Here is an 8703-nt window from a genome sequence, read left to right on the forward strand (position 1 = left end):
GCCTACTCAGCGGATCACTCAACCCACTCTCTGTATATGCAAAGCATTTTATGACTCAAAGAAGCTGCCAGCAATTCTCCAAAGAAGAGAACAATCAATTTAAGCTATAATGTAGTTCCCTTTACCTCTTTGGGAGGAACCAGGACTGACCAGGCCTTTGCTCTGCTCTGGAGGCATGTGTGGGAGCCTGGAGAGAGAAAGATCTTTGCTTTGCTGCACAAGTCATGAACAGATTTATCACTTATTCATCTAATTAGAGAAGCCTTGGAAGCTTAAGGCATGAGGAAAAGAGATGGAAAAGAAAAAGGACTTTTAACAACTTCCAAGTTATGAGATTAGACTGGACAGATGAATATTGGAAACTGAAGAGGAAGAAATGAAATGAAAACCAATCACAATATAGTGAATCATCTGGCTTTGATTTTTTTTCTATTTAAAAATATCAAGGATACAAGTGAATTTCAACCCTTGTCCCATTAAAAAACACAACTCTGTTTTGGCAGCTGGTCCCATTTTCTGAGATACTGATATTTTTCTCACTATAGGAAAAGTGAAATCTACATTTTAAGAAGTGAAGGTATTATCGTGCTATATTAAGGGCAGTGTTTTCCACTCTTTAGAGGGTGGCTGAAAAGAGATCCTGTACTTGTTTATAAGAAGAAACCTAAAGTTTACACCCTCCACCAAAGGGCTTCCCAACTTTAGGGCTAACAGTAAAGTAAGATCTTTTGCAGAGGAGAGGAGTAGGTGTCTGCCCCAGTCATAAGGAAGAAATGCTCTTGAAGTCCAGTGGGCTGTGTTGGGAAGGATAGTCAGACTTTATTCTGTGAAAGATTAGCGATGTCTGCTTAGTGCCTGAGGGTAATAGGGGAGCACAAACTGTTTCTTTACTTTCTCTGCACTGAACAGGTACTTGCAGAAGTTGTTATTCACATAAATATTTCATTTGCTGATCGCTGAGAATGGAAAATCACTTTAGGAAGTAGAAAGGGACCGAACCGGGGTGCCTGGGTGGTTCTGTCAGCTGAGCACTCTATTCTTGATTTTGGCTCTGGTCATGATCTCAGAGTTGTGAGATTGAACCCTGAGTTGGGTTCCCCACCCTGTCTAAAATAAATAGATAAAATCTTAAAAGAAAAAAAAGGGACTGAATGGATCTCTTTAGCCCACAAACATGGAAGTTGCAGTGCAGGTACCATAGGATAAGGAAACAATATGACTTGGGTGATGGATAGGGGATCCTCTTTCTCTGTTGGTGGAAGTGTGTCTGTGGAGGGGACATGGGGAATGGAGGAGGGTAAAGGCAATAAATGCCCAATTACAGTGGAAAACAATGCAAAAATACCACGTCTTAAGATTCACCCCTGGGTCCTCATCAGCTCTCAGATCTGAAATGACCCAGAAACCTGTTTCTCGGAATCCCACAGCAGAGGAACAAGTTACTTTCTTTCTAAAGAAGTAGTTTATAGAGAAATCCATTGTGGGTGCAGAAAATTAAAATATTGGGATGTGTCTTGGTTTGGAAGCCCTGTTCTTCATAACGAGGGCTTTCTTAGGGACTTCTGGGTAGCTCAGTGGTTGAGTGTCTGACTTCAGCTCAAGGTGTGATCCTGAGCTCCTGGGATCTAGTCCCACATCGGGCTCCCTAGGTGGGGCCTGCTTCTTCCATGCCTGTGTCTCTGCCTCTCTTTTTCTGTCTCTCTCTGTGTCTCTCATGAATAAATGAATAAACTCTTTTTTTTTTTTTTTTTTTTTTTTTTTAAAGGAGGGCTTTCTTAACTCAGGCCAAGTTTAGGAGACAAGTGGAATAAAGTAAAATACTCTGAATATTACTTAGTGAAAGAAGTATATCATAATGATTAGGATTACATGTTCTGCTTTCTTAACATGGTAATATATATCTAAAAAAAACCTGTGGCAAACATTTTACTTAAAGGAAAAATACAGAACAGTTATTCACAATATTGGAAATAAGACAAGGTACTACTTCTTTTCAATATTGTACTAAAAGTTTCAGCTTGCACAATGAGACAGTTAGGCTAGAAGTGGATAAACAAATAATAAGAAAATTCCTTATTGGGAGCACCTGGGTAGCTCAGTAGTTGAGCATCTGCTCCTGGCTCAGTTTGTGATCCCAGGGTCTAGGGATTGCGTCACTCATTAGGCTTCCCGCAGGGAGCCTGCTTCTCTCTCAACTTATGTCTCTGCCTTTCTCTCTCTGTCTCTCATGAATAAATAAATAAATTTTTTTTAAAAGGAAAATTCTGCCTTTAAAAAATAAGGAATATGTGCTTATAAATGACCCATGGTCAAAGAAAAATTTACAACAGAAATTTGAAAATATTTTATGCCGAATCATAATAAACATATATTAAATCTAGTGGACTAGACAGTGATCACAAGGGAATTTATAGCCATAAAGTAGATACAAAAGGAAGGAAGATTAAAAAGCAATGCACCCACCTCAAAAAGAAGGAACTAAATATAATGAAAGGCAAAAGGAAGAAAATCATAAAGACACAGCAAAAAATAATGAAGAAATAAAATGATAAATAAATGTAAAATGTAAAAATGTAAATATAAAAAAATGTAAAAAAAAACCCAAAGGTTAATTCTTTAAAAAAAAAAAACAATGTAATTAACAAATGTGCATCAAGACTAAGAGGGTAAAGAGTAAGGAGAGACAGAAAGAGAGATATAGAGAAAGAGAAATAAAATTACTAACATCAGGAATGAAAGAATAGTCACTAAAGCAGATTCTGGAGACATTACAAAGACAGTAATAAGATTTTACTATGAACTTTATGCCAATGAATTTTGAAAAGGTAGATAAAATGGATGGATTCTTAGCAAAATTCAATTTTAAAAATAAAAGGAAAAAATGTAAAACTGGATATATAACTAGACATATAACTATTAAATTGAGTGCATAATTAAAAACCTTTCCAAAAAAGAGTATCAGGATCACTCAGATGGACTCACTAGTGGATTTTACTAAATATTTAAGGAGGAACAAATACTAATCTTACACCAGTGCTCCCAGATAATTAAAAAAGTGGAAACACTTTCCATTTTGTTTTATTAGATCAACATAGCTTGATCCCAAAACATGACAAGGACATCATAAGAAAGAAAAATTATAGTTCAATTTCTCAAGAACATATATGCAAAAATTCCAAAAAAATTGTGAGTAGTAAAATATGGAAATAATACATCATAACCTGCTTTGGTTTATTCAGGAATGTAAGACTATTTACCATTGATAATCAGCGAATATATTTTAACTCAATAAGAGAATGAAAGAGAGAAACCATGCAATCTCCTCACAAGTAGAGAAAGTACACTTAACATAGTTTAACAAGAGCTCAAAATTTTCTCAGGAAACTAGAAAAATAGTGGAGAACTTTTTAATCTGATAAAGGGGACCTATAAAAATGATATAGCTAAGCTGCACATAGTAAAAATGAATCATTAAAAGCTTGGACTCAGGACTGGGAATGAAACATGGATGCCCATTAGCATCCTTCTATTCAGCATTATACTGAATGCACTCCCAGACAGTTCAGTAGGCAAGTGCAGAATATTTAGATGTATAGAAATAGGAAAATAAGAGATAGAATTACTCAGAAGTGACATAATTGTGTAGACAGAAAATCCACCATCATCCATAGGAAAACCATTTAAGAGTCAATTCCAGCAAATTTGCTGGATACAAGATCAATTTACAAAAATCAGTGGGGCTTCAACTTACCAGCACAAGTAGAAAACAAATGTGGAAACTTTGTACTGAAACTAGAAACATTACGGAAAGAAATTAGAGAAAAGCTTGCTTTTCTAATTTTTCTATTATTTTCTAATAAATAGGGGGTTGGGTGATGTTAATGATTCAAGATTCAATGTGTTAGAGATGTTAATATTTTCTATAATAAACCATAGATTTAACACAATTTGAAATAGCATATTTTGCTATGAAAATTGATAAAAATCATTTTAAGGATTGATTTATTTATTTTAGAGGTGGGGGATGGGCAGAGGGAGAGAAACTTCAAGGAGACTCCCCACTGCGTGCTGAGCCCAACTTGGGCCTGGATCTCAAGACTCATGAGATCATGACCTGAGCTGAAACCAAGAGTAGGATATTTAACCAACTGAACCACCCAGGCACCCTGATAAAAGTTATTTTAAAATGAGTATAGAAATGCATAGAACCAAAAATAGTTACTGTAATCCTGAAGGAGGAAAATAACAAATGTGAAAGAATTATATTACTAGATAGCTAGACCTTTATAGAGCTATAATAAATAATACAACATAGTATTAAAGATAAATATACCAATGAATGGAATAGATTAGAGACTGGGAAAACAGATCCAAATATAAGATCAATGGATCTTATATTGGGATGGATCTTATATTGGGAAGATGACAATGAAGCATGATTGGGAAAGGGATTTTTAAAAATAAATGATAACTAAGCAAAACAGACACACATATGCATCTGTATCTTAATCCCTACCTAATATCAAGACATCAGTCGGTTCCATATGGATTCTAGATCTAAATATAAAAAAATATTAATATTAATTTAATATTTTTTAGTAGAAAAATATTAAAAGGACTCCAAAAAGTAACCATCCAGAAAAAAAGATAATGTATATTATTATTATTTTTTATTTTTAATTATTTTTTGAATATTTATTTATTTATTTATTAAATAATAAATTTATTTTTTATTGGTGTTCAATTTGCCAACATACAGAATAACACCCAGTGCTTATCCCGTCAAGTGCCCCCCTCAGTGCCTGTCACCCATTCACCCCCACCCTCCACACTCCTCCCCTTCCACCACCCCTAGTTTGTTTCTCAGAGTTAGGATTCTTTATGTTCTGTCTCCCTTTCTGATATTTCCTACCCATATCTTCTCCCTTCCCTTCTATTCTCTTTCACTATTATTTATATTCCCCAAGTGAATAAGAACATATAATGTTTGTCCTTCTCCGATTGACTTATTTCACTCAGCATAATACCCTCCAGTTCCATCCACGTTGAAGCAAATGGTGGGTATTTAAAGAATTTTATTCATAGGACACCTGGGTGGCTCAGTGGTTGAGCATCTATCTGCCTTTGGCTCAGGTCGTGATCCCAGGGTCCTGGGATTGAGTCCTGCATCAGGCTCCCTGTAAGGAGCTTGTTTCTCCCTCTGCCTGTGCCTCTGCCTCTCTCTCTCTCTGTCCTTTATGAATAAATACATAAAATCTTTTTTTAAAAAAAAAAACCCTTTTATTCACCAAAAGACATCAAGAGAGTAAAACGGCAACCTATAGAATGGGAAAAGATAATTGTAAAACTTCTACCTGACAGAGAACTCATACACCCATACAGATATTTTCTGAATATATGCCAATGTATAAAAATCATTACAAATCAATAAGACAGACAGACAAATAAAAAAAAACGGGTAGAAGTTTGAAAAGGTACTTTGCAAAAGAGGATATCTAACAGGCTAAATTTATTAGTTATGATAGAAACATAAATTAGCACCAGCATGGCTAAAATGGAAAAGATGGAAAATATCAAGTGTTGGCAAGGATGGGGAGCAATTCAAACTTTTGTACACTGCAGATGAAATTGTAATTGGCACACCATTTGGAAAACTTTTTTTTTTTTGAAAACTTTTTGTAGTATCTGCTAAAGTTGAACATGTGCATCATCTATGACCAGCAGTTGTGCCCTTAGGCATGTACCCAACTGAAATGTATATATACCCAAACCTGGAATGTACTAGGATACTTATAGCTGCTCTATTAGTAATAGTCCTTTCCTGGAAACTATGCAAATGTCCATCAATAAAAGAACCAAAATGAAATTGTGGTATATCTACACAATGGAACACTATATAGAAAGAAAGAAAAATCTAGACATTTACACAATATGGATTTATCTCACAAAAATAATGGTGAGCAAAAGAAGCCAGACACAAAAGAGTACTATATAATTCCATCTATATTCTTTCTACTTATGTAAAGTTCAGAAACAGGCAAAATTAATCAATGTGATAGAAGTCAGAAAAATGGTTATCTTTGGGGATGGGGCAGAGAGTAATGGGGAGGTAACAAGTCAGAGCCTTCTAGAGTGCTAATAATGTTCACTTTCTGGATTTGGACAGCAGTTACATGGATATGTTCACTTGTAAATACTCACTAAACTGTATACCGATAGTTTCTGCACTTTTCTGTATGTGTATTACACATCATAAAATTAGTGAGTGATTTATTTTTTACTTATTTATTTTTAAAGATTTTATTTATTTATTCATCACACACACACACACACACACACACACACACACACACACACACACACAGGCAGAGACACAGGCAGAGACACAGGCAGAGGGAGAAGCAGGCTCCATGATGGGAGCCTGACATGGGACTCGATCCCAGGACTCCAGGACCATGCCCTGGGCTGAAGACAGGGGCCAAATCGCTGAGCCATCCAGGGATCCCCCTTAGTGAGTGATTTATACTTCATTCTAAACTCTGACAATTTTTTTGTCCCTAGTGTTTTTGGCTAAGTTAATTAAAATACAGGTTGACTGATTTATGCATTAATTTACAAAATCATTTTACCACACCTTTAACGATGAAACCTGTTTCTTTTTTTCTGCCAAAGCAGAATTTTCCATTACTGCCTGCTGCTGTTGCATTAGAGAGTTGCCATTTCAAACACTCCTGGAAGGTTCCATTTCTTCTCGGAGCCTATTTAAATTACACATTTAGGACCTTTTAATTACCAAAAGTCTCCTGTGCCCTTTATAGGCCTTTGTCAGTTCTCACTTCCCGTCTTTATTTTTTTTTTAATTTTTTTTTATTTATTTATGATAGTCACAGAGAGAGAGAGAGGCAGAGACACAGGCGGAGGGAGAAGCAGGCTCCATGCACCGGGAGCCTGATGTGGGATTCGATCCCGGGTCTCCAGGATCGCGCCCTGGGCCAAAGGCAGGCGCCAAACCGCTGCGCCACCCAGGGATCCCTCACTTCCTGTCTTTAAATGGAGGAAAAGTTTTATTCTAAAATTTATCTTTGTGAAGAGTGGGCATAGGGTATTAGGGCAAGGAGCGTTTGCACTCACTCATATGCGTGGTATTTCCTGGAAGAATTGTTTGATTGCAATCATGCATTCTTTTTTTTTTTTTAAGTGCATTGCATTTCTTTTTTTTAATTTTTTAAATTTATTTTTTATTGGTGTTCAATTTGCCAACATATAGAATAACACCAAGTGCTCATCCCATCAAGTGCCCCTCTCAGTGCCCGTCACCCAGTCATGCATTCTAAGTGAAATCAGGAGAGCTGAGAGGATAGGCAAGGGAAGATAGAGATCAGTTCTCTGAACCACTCTGCATGTGTAACTAAAGCTGCATAATGAAAAATTGATATTCTCTAGAGGTTCAACTTTATGAACCAAGCAGAGTTTACTGAACACACTGGGAAACTTCTCCTCCTGATTTTCCAAGGCCACGATGCCAAGGTCAGTCCCATCCAGGAGGCAGTCTTGGCTGAGAAAGGTCAAGTGTAGCTGAAAGCCACCATCTTGGTGAAGCATTTCCTGATTTCCCTACTTATAATTAATGTCTTCCTCTAGTATTTTTTAAATACCTTCCTCTACTTCAATTCAATATACTTTGGTCATATTCAATTTCATCTTTATATTCAACCAAATGATATTGGCCCCCCTGTAAACAAAATGGCCTAATTTTCCCTTTTCATAAAAACTGGGGTGTTTCAAGGATTGTAATAGCATCATACTATTACACTTTGTCTAATGTTGGCCAAATTTTCCTTCAGCAGCATGTTGCTTCAATTTCCTCCTTACATTACTAATAAAAAGTTCCCTGGCTCAAATATCTATACGCTTCTATTCACAGAGGCATTATTCACAATATCTGCAAGATAGAAGCAACTCAAGTGTCAATTGTAAGACCAATAGATGAACAAAATGTGGTATACACATCTGATGGACTCTCATTCAGCCTTAAAAAGAATGAAATTCTGACAAATGCTCCAAAGCAGATGAACCTTGAAGATGTCACACTAAGTGAAATAAGCCAGTCACAAAAGAACAAATATGGTATGACTCCATTTATATGAGATTTCTAGAGTAATCAAATTCAGAGAAACAGAAGAAAGGATGATAGTTGCCAGGGGCAAGGAAGGGGAGGAAGCAATGGGGAGTTATTGGTTACTGGGCACAGGGTTTGGGCTAGAGAAGATGCAAAATTTTTGAAGACAGGTAGTGGTATTGGGTACACAACAAGGTGAGTGTACTTTATGCCGTGGAGTTGTGTCCGTAAAAATAGTTAAAAGGGTGAATTGTACACAATAAAAATATGTCAAATTAAAAAAAGAATCCTTGATCTTTTTCCCCAGCAACTTCTCATTTGTTGATTGGTCTCGTCTTCTTGTTTTTGTGTCTTATTTCCCATTCTGGCTGTCCCCAGTCCTTCTGTCCCATATACTATCACATGCCCTATATTTGACTTTAGACACCATTTAGGTATATTCCCAAACACAAACTGAGAAATGCATTACCTTAGGAATCTAGAAAGGCATTTCCTTTTTTTTTTTTTAGCAGCAATACCTCAGAACAAAGAAGTTTAATTTTGTTTTAGCCCCATAAAGAAGCTGTTTTGTCCCAATCAGTCAT

Source organism: Vulpes vulpes, chromosome 8 (genome assembly GCF_048418805.1).
Source record: "Vulpes vulpes isolate BD-2025 chromosome 8, VulVul3, whole genome shotgun sequence".
NCBI lineage: Eukaryota > Metazoa > Chordata > Mammalia > Carnivora > Canidae > Vulpes > Vulpes vulpes.